Source organism: Sarcophilus harrisii, chromosome 1 (assembly GCF_902635505.1).
Source record: "Sarcophilus harrisii chromosome 1, mSarHar1.11, whole genome shotgun sequence".
Taxonomy (NCBI): Eukaryota; Metazoa; Chordata; class Mammalia; order Dasyuromorphia; family Dasyuridae; genus Sarcophilus; species Sarcophilus harrisii.
In genome coordinates this window covers 238252210-238265969 of record NC_045426.1, presented here as the reverse complement: position 1 = coordinate 238265969, position 13760 = coordinate 238252210, and the positions used below count along the sequence as shown (strand labels likewise).

The following is a 13760-nucleotide window of genomic DNA, read 5'->3' as shown; positions in this document are numbered from 1 at the left end:
ATTACAGTTAAATTACAGCATATATGAGTGTAGCTGATCAGAAAGTTTTACCAGATTAGGCACATTTGGGGTGGATTATTTAAATCTGTACTTCTCATATTTCTTTTGGACTATTTCAATTCTGTTTTACTCAAAGAACACAGTACCTTCTGTGATAAGAGAACATCATGCTGGGGAATACTATGCCAGTATCTCCATATTGCAAATCAGTTTCAAAGTTCCTAAGAGAGACTTTGAGAGTTTCCTTGTATCATTTTTTCTGACTACTAAGGGAGGACTTGCCCTATGTGAGTTCTCTACAAAAGTCTTTTTAGCAAGCATACATTTGGCGTTCAGAAATGTGACTAGCTCATCAGAATTGCCCTTTCTGCAGTAGAGCTTGAATGCTTGGCAGTTTAGTTCAAAAAAAGACCTCAGTGTCTGGTATCTTATCCTGCCAGGTGATCTCCAGAATCTTTCTAAAACAATTTAAAAGGAAGCAGTTTAGTTTTCTGGCATAGTAATAGTATATGGCCCAGATTTCATAGGCATATAACACTGAGATAAGCACAACGGCACTCTAAAAACTTTTAGTTTGCTAGTCTGTCTAATACCTCTTTTCTCTTATGCTTTCCTTTAGAACCTCCTAAATACTGAACTAGCTCTGGCAATGCATGTATCACCCTCATTATCAATATGTACATCCCTGGAAAGTATAATGCCAAGGTAAGTAAATTTATCCCCAGAATTAAAAACTTCTTCACTTAGATATTTATGACCAAACAAGAAATAGAGAGCATCATGAAACACAAAATTCATTACATTAAATTAAAAAGCTTTTACATTAGCAAAACCAATGCTGACAAGATCACAAGGGAACCATAAAGCTGGGAAACAATTTTTACAGCCAGTGTTTCTGATAAAAGCCTCATTTCTAAAATGCACAGAGAACTAATTCAAATTTATAAGAATATAAGCTATTCCTCAATTGATAAATGGTCAAAGGATATAAACAATTTTCTTTTTTTCCCATTTTTTTCTTTTTATTTTTTAGTAAAGCATTTTATTTTCAAAATATATGCACAGATGATTTTCAACATTCATCCTTGCAAAACCTTGTGTTCCAATTTTTTCCCTTCCCCCCCTCTCATTCCTGCCCTTAGATATCAAGTAATCCAATATATGTTCAACGTGTGCAATTCTTCTCTACATATTTCTACAATTATGCTGCATAAGAAAAATAAGATCAAAAAGTAAGCAAAATGAGAAAGAAAACAAAATGCAAGTAAACAACAACAAAAAAGTGAAAATACTGTGTTGTGATTGATATTCAGTTTCTACAATCCTTTTTGGTGAAGATGGCTCTCTTCATCACAAGACCACTAGAACTGGACTGGATCACCTCAAACAGACAATTTTGAAATGAAAAATTAAAGGACATTTTCAGTCATATAAAAAAGTGCTCTAAATTACAATTGATTTGAGAAAGGCAAATTAAAACACCTCAGTGGTACTTCCTTATACTTAGCAGATTGATTAAGATAACAGGAAAAATAATGATAAATGTTGGAAGGGATGTGGGATAACTGGGATACCAATGCATTGTTGATAGAATTGTTAACTGATCCATCTATTCTGGAGAACAATTTGGACCTATACCCAAAGGGCTATCAAATGTGCATATCCTTTGATCCAGCAGTCTTACTTCTGGGTCTATATCCCAAAGTGATCATAAAAGAGGGGAAAGGACCTGTTTGTAATAGCTATTTTTGTGGTGGCAAGGAATTGGAAATTGAATGGATTCTCATCAATTGAGGAATGGCTGAATAATTATGGTATATGAGTTTTATGAAATGTTATTCTATATAAGAAATGATGAGCAGGTTGATTTCAGAAAAACCTGGAAAGACTTACATGAACTGATTCTGAATAAAGTGAACAGAACCAGGAAAATATTTTACACAGGAATAGCAGTTTTATATGATGATCAACTATGATAGAATTAACTCTTCTCAGCAATGTAGTGATATCAGACTATTACAATAAACTTGAGATAGAAAATGCCATTTACATCCAGCCAGAGAACTACGAAGACTGGATGCACATCAAAACATGTTATTTTCACCATTTTGTTTGTTTTTTCTTTCTTGTGTTTTTTTCCCTTTTGTTTTGATTTTTGTCTCACAATATGACTAATATGGAAATATGTTTAAAATTACTGTACATGAATAACCTATATCAGATTGCTTGCTCTCTTAGGGAGGAGGGGAGATAAAAGAGGAAGGGAGAAGAATTTATAATTCAAAATCTTACAAAAATGAAAGTTGAAAACTCTTTTTCCATGTAATCAGAGAAATAAGATACCATTGAGAAAAAAAATAACCTGAGGAGAAAAAAAAACTTCTCTATTTGCTGGATCTGATGGTTTCACATGTGGATGGTATGGTGCTGGCTGATGGAGCACTTATATTTTCTTGGTATAAATTGTTAGGCCAAAACTAGAAAAAGCAGCAGAGCATTGATCCATATTTTGTTGCATCTTAGCTTCAGTGCTTGCATTGAGTGCACAATAATCTCTAAACAAAAAAATCATGTACCAACACTCTCTCTACTTTAGTCTTCATTTGTAGCCTCTTCAAATTGAAGAATTTATCATCAGTTTGATAACTGACTTTGAGGTAGTGTTTGTCTTCATTGGAGACAATGGTTGAAAACATCATGCTGAAAAGCATGGGAGCAAGCATACAGCTTTGTTTCGCTCCATCATTGACTGGAAAAGTGCTAGAACATTATCTATTACCTATAACCTGGGCAAGTATGCCATTGTGAAATTGATAAACATAGTTATTAACTTTTCTGGGAGCTAAATTTTAAAATAAAATCCTATAAGCCACTGTGACTAACAGTATCAATGACTTGGCCAAATTGTAAATGTTTGTATTCTGCTACTGGAATTTCTCCTGGAGTTAGTTGTTGAGCAGCAAAAACTATATCAACCATTCTGTTCTTTCTGAAGCCTTTCAGGTAGGTGGCCATCTTCCAGGTAAAAGATTAGCCTTTTAAGGAGGACTCTGGAAAGAATCTTGCCAGCAATAACTAAGAGAGGCTCCTCAATGATTGTCACAGAACAATCTTATTTCTTTTACCTTTATTGGGATGGGCAATGGAGACACTCTTGAACTCCTAAGGGATAATCTCCTCTTGCCACATAACCTAGAAAATTTCAAACAGCTTTTGTTTGACTAATGGACCCCCTACCCTTCCCCCCGACATTGTAAATCTCAGTTGGAATAGAAAGAATCAGCACAAGATGCTTTGACACATAAAAGGATGGTATTCCAAAATGTTTTTTTTCAGTTGGAACTTCAGCTAGGGAGGGACTGATTTCAATCTGAAGAAAATGGTCAATTCAGTACTGATTGATGATGATCAATTGAGAGCATTATGGAAATGTTCAACCCATCTCTTAAGGATTATGTCCTTATCACTAATCAATGTGGTTCCATCAACACTGAGATGCACCATAAGACTTTGGTAGAAATGGGGAAAAATATGGGGGATGTCTTTTGATTCATATGTACATAGCATTTAAGAGACGCAGAGTTGCACAAAGTTACTGGTTTCACACTTTCTTCCAGAGTCATCAGAGTTCAGTGTCAGAGTAGAGTCAATATGACTGGTGATGGCTTGAGATGTAGTACAAGACATTTTTGGCCTTGATGTCTAACCAAGCTCTAAGTACTCCATAGTACTTGCTTCAGCTGCCTTCATGGATGTTGGAACAAATTGTTTTCATCCACCCATTAGACCAGGGGCAATATTTACATGCTCTGGGATCAATATCTCCCTAAGTCACCAATGGGTTTGGGACCCTTTAGTTACTCTCAATATGATTTATCTGGTCCAATAAAATGGTTTATTGGAGTATGGTTGCTGTACATTCTTATAATCACAGGTGAGAGTTAAGTGGATCAAGTAGACACCAAAGGTGGAAAGCAGGTCTCACATCAGAAGGACTAGTCTTTGAACACACACTACATTTTGATTAAATTAAATAAATTTAAGCTTTTCAAGAAAGTATGTAATAAAGGAGTAGTGAAGGAGATGTAGGGAATACATGTTGGAATTGAAATCACAAAAAGTGCAGAAGTATGAGACTAGAGGTCATGAGTTTGATAATAGGAGAGAAAAGTTGGAAAAGAGAAGCTATTTAAAACATTTTCCGATTTTTGAGGCAAACAAACTGGAAAGAAGGAAGATAAGTGAATCTTTTTATCTTATTGCCATTTATTCTTAGAATGGGGAAGAATGAGTAAGAAAGAGAAAAAGAGAAAGACACAGAGACACAGAGACTGAGAGAGAGAGAGGCAGAGACAGAGAAAAGCCAGAGAAAGAGAGACAGAGGCAGAGAGAGAGAGAGAGAGAGAGAGAGAGAGAGAGAGAGAGAGAGAGAGAGAAAGAGAGAGAGAGAGAGAGAGAGAGAGAGAGAGACCACATATGAAAAAGAAGACCAGAGGATGTTGCCATGAGAGGAGTGGGATAAAACAGTAGGAGGAAAGGAAAAGAAAATGCATGGCAAGTATTTGGAAGCAACATGAAAATTTTTGTTAAAGAGAAAGATTAAGTAAAGAAAGAGTAATGACTTAAAAATAAATGATCAAATCCTGGTTCTTCTCTCCTCTTCCTCTGATATGGTGGCAGTGAGTAGATTCAGGTTCTGGCTCCACCTCTGGTTTGGGCACAGTCCAACATAAGCATCATAGACTTCAATCTGAAGAAGTCAGCAGAGGTGGACATAGATACCCTCCTTACTCACTAGTTGCACTGATTATACATATAATGAAGGAAAACTCGTGCCTTCTTAAAATTCAAGTATAGAGTAATTATTCACAGAAGAATAATTTGTTCAGGCAGAGAAAACCAAATTGGATGCTCACTTAGAGAACTTTCTTAGCAAAGCTAAATACACTAAACAGTGGACAGAAGAAATTATGAGGCAAACAAAGGTGCGATTGCAGCCAAATTTTAATGCTAGATTAAAAGAGTTTATTTATGAGAAGTTGGATAGAAAAGCTTCAAGTGGTATAAACAAACAAGAACTCTTGGGGTAATACATGATTGATGGAGGGAATGAGTTTATGGTAATGCCCATCAAATGTGAAGAAACACAAAAAGGAATTGGAACAGCAGACAGGGAACTGATTCAAACATTTGCAATAAACTTTCTTACTCCTTTAAGAAACTTTATAGGAGGAGATTACAATACAATTGCTAAAGGAAAAAAAAAAAACTATTGCAGAATAAGAGACTTGGTTTGGATGCAACAAAGACTAGACTGTAAAAGGCAAAAATTGCAAAGACTAGAACATTATCTAAACAAGAATTAAGAATAATTCAGTGAATTTGACTTTAAAGCAGAGATTACCAGACTCCTTCTGGAAGCAATCAAGTGTACATGGAAACCATCTTCACTGTCTGAATGACTGTGGAAGCCCAGATGACTTATAGTGCTCAGTACTACCAGTACATACTGGATGGCAGAAACAAATTGGGAGTTTTCCATCTACTTTCCTGTCTAAGAAATCTTCTACAACTTTGGTGTTAAATGCCTCCACTTTCTCATTATCTGCAGTTACTATCTCTCTGTTGTCTTTAATAAGTAACACAGTTTTTTACTTCTTTCTTCAGTGACATGAAGGTATTCAGTGGAAGTAGGAAAGGCAGGATTTTTCTATGATTAAAATGCTGTAAAGTAAATTGTCACTTCTTGCAGATGAGATGATCATAATATATAGGATTATTGTATGGATTCAGACTGATTAATGAGTGAAAAAGGAAATCAAAAGGACCAAGTACCAATTACTTATTCAGAACTGTTCAACTAAATGTGTGTGTATGGATTTCTAAATATAGTCTAGCAGTTTTGACATGGTATTTATATATGGTTAACTATGTGTAGAAGTTTTAAACGTCTTTCATGTTAATATTTTAAGAGATTCAGAAACTTAAAGTGATCAGAACTAGGCTTTTCCTTTAATAATGTTACATGGTAAATTTTTCATTGCTTCAGATTTGATTTTAAAAGATTTTTACTTTGTGCCAAGGATGCTTTCTTATAGAATTCTCTTGTTTCTACTGAAGTTTTCTCTAACAAGTGGATTCTACTTTTGAGTAAACTAGATTGAAAGCAGGAGTTCTGCTTTCTGCTAATTTTTCACTGATGGCAAGCTTCTTCCTTTATGTAAGATAAATTTATTGAGGAAAAAATAAGTGATCAAATGAGAAGACAGGGAAATTTGAAGCATATAGGGAACCATTGGTATTTTCAAGAAAAATGTGATAAAATATTTGTAGGGAAGTCATTCTAATAAATAATGAAATGAATGAGTGCAATATTTGAGAAGAGAAATAGGATAACGAAACACATTGAATGATCAAATTTAGTATGTTTAATCTATCTGTGATGAAATTAAATTGGTTAAGTATTCAAGGGAATATGAAATTTTGTTTTATATTTTAATTTTTTTACATGAAACTGAAATTTTTCATCTATTCCTATTTATTTATTTTTTTTTCGTGTTGTCATAGGAATTTTGGGGAGGGAGGAATGTAGAATAAATCTGGAAATGTAAATTGAATCCAAGTCCTGAAGATCTTTAAATGTTAAATGAAGGAGTTTTATTTTATCCTAGAGCTAATAGAGAACCATTGGATTCTTGTGACATGACCTGTTTAAAAATTTCTTGAAAAGGTTTTCTTTTCCCCAACCCTTTAAAATTTTTATTACATCATCCCTGTTAGGCTTTTATTTTAATTATTTCTAAGGAAATCACTTTGGCAGCTACCTGGAGGATGGATTGAGAGACTTGAAGCAAGGAAACCAATGGGAAACCAATAATTGCAATATCACAGACAAAAATGAGAGCCTAAGCTTGGGTGGTATCTGTGTGAGTGCAGAGGAAATACATGTCTAAGAAGTAGAGATATAAGATTTGGTCTTTTCTTATCTGGACACATTATTTACTGACAGGAGCAAGAAAAACAGCCCTTCAGAGATAAGTACTTGGAAAAAAACAAATAATTCTGAGATGAAATCAGAGAAACAAGTATTTATTGAAAGTAAAAATGGGGGGAAAGAGGGTTGGGGGAGGCAAGAATAAGTAAAGCACAATCTGGGGTTATTAGGATGGCAGGAAATACAGATTTAGTAATTCTAACCGTAAATGTGAATGGGATGAACTCCCCCATAAAGAGGAGGCAGGATAGCAACTGGATCAAAGTCAGAACCTACAATATGTTGTTTACAAGAAACACATTTAAAGCAGGGGGATACATATGAGTAAAGGTAAAAGGCTGGAGCAAAATCTATTATGCTTCAGGTGAAGTCAAAAAGAGGGTAGCCATCCTTATCTCAGATCAAGCAAAAGTAAAAATTGATCTAATTAAAAGAGATAAGGAAGGAAACTACATCCTGCTAAAGGGTAGCATAAACAACAAAGCAATATCAATATTAAACATATATGCACCAAGTGGTATGGCACTCAGCTTCCTAAAGGAGAAGTTAAGAGAGTTGCAAGAAGAAATAGACAACAAAACTGTAATAGTAGGAGATCTCAACCTTGCACTCTCAGAATTAGATAAATCAAACCACAAAACAAATAAGAAAGAAATTAAAGAAGTAAATAGAATATTAGAAAATTAGGTATGTTGGATCTTTGAGAAATTGAATGGAGATAGAAGGGAATATACTTTCTTCTCAGCAGTTCATGGAACCTATTCAAAAATTGACCATATATTAGGACATAAAGACCTCAAAATTAAATGCAAGAAAGCAGAAATAGTAAATGCTTTCTTTTCAGATCATGATGCAATAAAAACTACATTCAACAAAAAATTAGGGGAAATAGACCAAAAGTAAGTGGAACTAAACAATCTCATCTTAAAGAATGATTGGGTGAAGCAGCAAATTATAGATACAATTAATAATTTCACTCAAGATAATGACAATGATGAGACATCATACCAAAATTTGTGGGATGCAGCCAAAGCGTAATAAGAGGGAATTTTATATCCTTAGAGTTTTACTTGAATAAATCAGAGAAAGAAAAGATTAATGAATTGGGCTTGCAAACTAAAAAAACTAAAAAAGACCAAATTAAAACCCCCAATCAAATACTAAATTGAAATTTAAAATTAAAAGGAGAAATTAAAAATATTGAAAGTAAAAAAACTATTGAACTAATTAATAAAACTAAGAGTTGGTTCTATGAAAAGCCAATAAAATAGATAAGCCTTTGGTAAATCTGATTAGAAAAAGGAGGGAGGAAAATGAAATTAGTAGTCTTAAAAATGAAAAGGGAGAACTTTCCACCAATGAAGAGGAAATTAGAGAAATAATAAGGAGTTATTTTGCTCAACTTTATGCCAATAAATTTGATAACCTAAGTGAAATGGATGACTACCTCCAAAAATATAGACTTCCCAGACTAACAGAGGAGGAAGTAAATTGCTTGAATAGTCCCATTTCAGAAAAAGAAATAGAACAGGCAATTAAACAACTCCCTAAGAAAAATCCCCAGGACCAGATGGTTTTACATGTGAATTTTACCAAACATTTAAAGAACAATTGGCCCTCAATGCTATATAAATTATTTGATAAAATAGGGAATGAAGGAGTCCTACCAAATTCCTTCTATGACACAGACATGGTACTGATACCTAAACCAGGTAGGCTGAAAACAGAGAAAGAAAATTATAGACCAATCTCCCTAATGAATATTGATGCTAAAATCTTAAATAAGATATTAGCAAAAAGACTATAGAAAATCATCTCAAGATAATATACTATGATCAAGTAGGATTTATACCAGGAATGCAGGGCTGGTTCAATATTAGGAAAACTATCAATATAATTGGCCATGTTAATAACCAAATTAACAAAACCATATGATCATCTCAATAGATGCAGAAAAAGCATTTGATAAAATCCAACATCCATTCCTATTAAAACACTTGAGAGTATAGGAATAAATGGACTTTTCCTTAAAATAATCAGCAGCATCTATTTAAAACCATCAGTAAGCATCATATGTAATGGAGACAAACTGCAACCATTCCCTAATAAGATCTGGAGGAAACAAGGTTGCCCACTATCACCGTTACTATTTAATATTGTATTAGAAACACTAGCTATAGCAATAAGAGCTGAGAAAAAGATTAAAGGAATAAGAATAGGCAATGAGGAAGCCAAATTATCACTCTTTGCCGATGACATGATGGTATACTTAGAGAACCCCAGAGATTCTGCTAAAAAGTTATTAGAAATAATCCACAACTTTAGCAAAGTTGCTGGTTATAAAATAAACCCACATAAGTCATCAGCATTCTTATATATCACTAACAAAATCCAACAGTCAGAGTTACAAAGAGAAATTCCATTTAAAGTAACTACTGATAATATAAAATATTTAGGAATCTGTCTGTCAAGGGAAAATCAGAAACTTTATGAGCAAAATTACAGACCACTTTTCACACAAATTAAGTCTGATCTAACCAATTGGAAAAATATTAAATGCTCTTGGATAGGGCGAGCAAATATAATAAAGATGACAATATTACCTAAACTAATCTATTTATTTAGCGCTATACCAATTAGACTCCCAAAAAACTATTTTAATGACCTAGAAAAAATAACAACAAAGTTCATATGGAAAACAAAAGGTCAAGAATTTCAAGGGAATTAATGAAAAAAAATCAAATGATGGTGGCTTAGCTGTACCAGATCTAAAATTATATTATAGAGCAGCAGTTACCAAAACTATTTGGTATTGGCTAAGGAATAGATTAGTTGATCAGTGGAATAGATTAGGTTCAAGGGACAAAACAGTCAACAAATATAGCAACCTAGTCTTTGACAAACCCAAAGATCCCAGCTTTTGGGATAAGAACTTACTGTTTGATAAAATTGCTGGGAAAATTGGAAACTAATATGGCAGAAACTAGGTCATTGATCCATACTTAACGCCATACACCAAGATAAGGTCAAAATGGGTTTATGACCTAGGCATAAAGAATGAAATTATTAATAAATTAGAGGAACATAGGATAGTTTACCTCTCAGACCTGTGGAAGGGGAAGGTCTTTATGACCAAAGCAGAACTAGAGATCATTACTGATCACAAAATAGAAAATTTCGATTATACCAAACTGAAAAGTTTTTGTACAAACAAAACTAATGCAGACAAGATCAGAAGGGAAGCAATAAACTGGAGAAAATATTTTTTACAGTCAAAGGTTCTGATAAAGGCCTCATTTCCAAAATATATAGAGAATTAACTCTAATTTATAAAAAATCAAGCCATTCTCCAATTGAAAAATGGTCAAAGGATATGAACAGACAATTCTCAGATGAAGAAATTGAAACTATTTCTAGTCATATGAAAAGATGCTCCAAGTCACTATTAATCAGAGAAATGCAAATTAAGACAACTCTAAGATACCACTACACACCTGTCAGATTGGCTAAGATGACAGGAAAAAATAATGATGATTGTTGGAGGGGATGCGGGAAAACTGGGACATTGATGCATTGTTGGTGGAGTTGTGAACGGGTCCAACCATTTTGGAGAGTAGTTTGGAACTATGCTCAAAAAGTTATCAAACTGCATACCCTTTGATCCAGCAGTGTTACTACTGGGATTATATCCCAAAGAGATTATAAAGAAGGGAAAGGGACCTGTATGTGCACGAATGTTTGTGGCAGCCCTTTTTGTAGTGGCTAGAAACTGGAAACTGAATGGATGTCCATCAGTTGGAGAATGGCTGAATAAATTGTGGTATATGAAAATTATGGAATATTACTGTTCTGTAAGAAATGACCAACAGGATGATTTCAGAAAGGCATGGAGAGACTTACCGAACTGATGCTGAGGAAATGAGCAGGACCAGGAGATCATTATATACTTCAACAACAATACTAGATGATGACCGGTTCTGATGGATCAGGCCATCCTCAGCAATGAGATCAACCAAATCATTTCTAATGGAGCAGTAATGAACTGAGCTAGCTATGCCCAGAAAAATAACTCTGGGAGAGGACTAAAAACCATTACATTAAATTCCCAATCCCTATATTTATGCACACATGCATTTTTTGATTTCCTTCAAATGCTAATTGTACAATAATTCAGAGTCTGATTCTTTTGTACAGCAAAATAATGTTTTGGTCATGTATACTTATTGTGTATCTAAGTTATATTTTAATATATTTAACATCTACTGGTCATCCTGCCATCTAGGAGAGGGTGGGGGGTAAGAGGTGAAAAATTGGAACAAGAGGTTTGGCAATTGTTAATGCTGTAAAGTTACCCATGTATAAATCCTGTAAATAAAAGGCTATTAAATTAAAAAAAAAAAAAAAAAGAAAGTAAAAATGGCCAAAGCTCTTGTTTCCCAGCAGGTACATATGAGTATCATGATTATATGTGATTAGAAAGAAGAGGGTGGATGATTGAGATGTTATGGCAGCTAGGTGGTACAATGAAAAGAGCTCTGGTCCTGAAGTCAAGAAATCCTGAGTTCAACTGTGGCTTCTGACACATACTAGCTATGTGACCCTGCACAATTCATTTACCCTCTTTTTCTTTCCATTTTCTCAACTGTTAAATATAGGTAATAACAACACCTACTGCTCAGGTTCATTGTGAGGATCAAATGAGACAATAACTAGAAAGCATTACAGAACCTTACACATAGTAAGTGCTAGAGAAATGCTAGCTATAATGATGAGTTATTGTTAATATCATTATTATTGAAATGTCAAGATGTAACCTTATTATTATAGTTGAGGTCACTGAGACCTGGAATGTCAAAGTACTTGAGGAAACATCAAGTATATGTTCTAATACCCTACCATGAAGATAGGAATTTGTCTTGAAAAGAGTCAGTACTGAAATTCATTGTGAAAGGAAAAAGAATGTCCCAGAGGCTAGTAGGTAATTTACTAGGATCTGGATTGGAAGAAAAATTCATAGAGATCAACCAAGAAAAAGGAGCTGATGATGATCTTTTGAAGTTCAAAGAGGAAAGCGGCTTTCAGGAAGTGCTTGCGCTTATAATCTGATGTCAGTGGCTTGATAATAATAGCTAATTTTTATTTAGTATTTTAAGATTTGCATATCCTTTTTTTCTTTGTTTCTATTTCTCTCTCTCTCTCTTTCTCTTTCCACACACACACACACACACACACACATCCAGTACACATATATAATTTATCTCAGTCCCAGTCTCTGTCTTCACAACAATCTTAGAATCTTAGAAGTCCTATCATTATCTTCATTTTACACATAAGGAAATTTGAGATTGAGAAAATTAAGAGATTTACTCAGGGACATACAACTAAATAAATTCCTAAGGCAAGATTTAAACTCAGATCTTCCTGACTTCAGGCTCAGTACACTATCCACTGTACTTCTTAGTCACTCCAAATGTGAACAACTTTATGAAAACTCATAGCATAGCCAATACAAAGCTTAATTCTCTGAATCTCAACTTTCTTTATGTGTAAAATGAAGATAATGATAGGATTTATCTTCTAAGATTGTTGAGGACAAGTACTTCCTGAAAGCTGCTTTCCTCTTTGAACTTCAAAAGCCTTTGAGGAGGGGCTTCTCTCTTTTTAAGTTGTTCTGAGCCCTTATTTTTTATTCTGTAAATGTTGTGACTAATCTTACTTTTTTTCATTTATTTAAAGTTAGGAATTAGATTTTTATTTTCTTCCATTTGATCTTTTTGGCAAGACACTTTGGGTTAAGTGACTTGCTCAGGGTAATACAGCTAGGAAGTGTTGAGTGTCTGAGGCCAGATTTGTACTCAGGTTCTCTTGACTCCAGGGGTGATGATCTATTCATTGTGCTATCTAGCTACCCCTATATTTGATTTATATATATGTGTATATATATATGTATATATATATATATATATATATATATATATTTCTGAATTAGATTTGTTCTCTTTTTCTTTTGTAACTATTATATTTCATCTCTTTAGTAATTTTTACCCAATCTACTTTAGGGAAATCCTATTTTTACATGTTCTTTTCTCTTTCCCCCTCAATCCTACTCCTCTTTTGAATCCCCTTAATTTATCAATTTATTTTCACTTTTCCTCTTATCTAGTTTTCTAATTCTTATCCTTTTTCTTCAGTTCTAGTCAAATAAAACCCTTCCTTTGTTAGTCTTTTAGTTATTAGTTGAAAAAGATTTCTATGTCTTTTACTAAATTTTCTCATTCTCTTTATTAATTCTCTTCTCTTTCTGCTTATTATTCCAGACAGTTATTCTTTGACTTATATTATTTCCTTAGTTTCTGTGTTTCATGAAGTATTAAATGTTCTAAAATGTCTGTTTTGAATTATCTCTTAAACAGCTACTATGTTATTTCATTGCACATCTTGCCCTCCCTATTCCCATGCCTTTTTTACTGTTATGTCTCACTCTTAGAAGTACCAACTCCTAGGGGATATACTAAGGATAGAAATATCACCCAAATTAGAAATAGTTCCCTCAGGAATTATGTTGTTGTTGTTTCTTCTTCTTCTTCCTTCTTCTTCCTTCTTTCTTCTTTCTTTTTTCTTCTTCTTTTTCCACCAAATCCCTGTAATTATACCACTCCATCACTTCCCATTATAGAATCTCTAACTGTCTCACCATGGAAGAAGTATTCCCCTTTCTTTGCTATTCTAAATTCTAATTTTTAGTGTATTATTTTCTTCATTACTT

General features: G+C 33.8%; 1 pseudogene; it reads left to right on the top strand.

Annotated features, from left to right (window-relative positions):
• Positions 1–675: 675 nt before the first annotated feature.
• On the top strand, positions 676–5864 carry LOC100922536 (annotated as a pseudogene).
• Positions 5865–13760: the final 7896 nt, after the last annotated feature.